This window comes from Octopus bimaculoides, chromosome 6 (assembly GCF_001194135.2).
Source record: "Octopus bimaculoides isolate UCB-OBI-ISO-001 chromosome 6, ASM119413v2, whole genome shotgun sequence".
Lineage (NCBI taxonomy): Eukaryota > Metazoa > Mollusca > Cephalopoda > Octopoda > Octopodidae > Octopus > Octopus bimaculoides.
Window position 1 is genome coordinate 106,750,715 of NC_068986.1, and position 448 is coordinate 106,751,162.

A 448-nucleotide genomic window follows, 5' to 3' on the forward strand; every position below is an offset into this window, starting at 1 on the left:
AATAAAAATTTCAATAGTATTTGTCAGGGAAAACGGCTAACAGCTGTTGTCAACAACGAGGACAACGATGTCCCTTAGCATTTGAATTTAACTGATATCATTCTACATCCCTAAGGTAATCATCTTCAAGTCCATAAGGTAAGAAAATGTGTAGAATGTCACATTGCTCTTTGTTCTTAGAGGGAATTCTTAGTGTGATATCAGAACAGTTGTAATTATGTACTATAATAAACATATTCTGGTCCTTCTCAGACATTTAATTTCCCACAGGTGATACCCATAGTGCATTTCTGTTGCTTTCTTTCTCTCTCACTCTCTCTCTCTATCTCCCTATTTATCTCTCTCTCTCTCTATCTATCTATCTATCTATCTACATAGATATACATCTCTCTCTCTCTCTCTCTCTCTCTCTCTCTCTCTCTCTCTTTATATATATATATATATATAT

General features: G+C 34.4%; 1 protein-coding gene across 2 annotated transcripts in view; it reads left to right on the forward strand.

Annotated features, from left to right (window-relative positions):
* LOC128248170 (uncharacterized) overlaps positions 1-448 on the forward strand; it is a 12,452-nt gene continuing 12,004 nt past the window's right edge. The window contains exon 1 of one of the 2 annotated variants that reach the window (XM_052969044.1): positions 1-138. The gene's annotated coding sequence lies outside the window, so the exon portion shown is untranslated. The remainder of the gene's footprint in view (positions 139-448) is intronic. The other variant, XM_052969045.1, reaches the window with a different exon arrangement.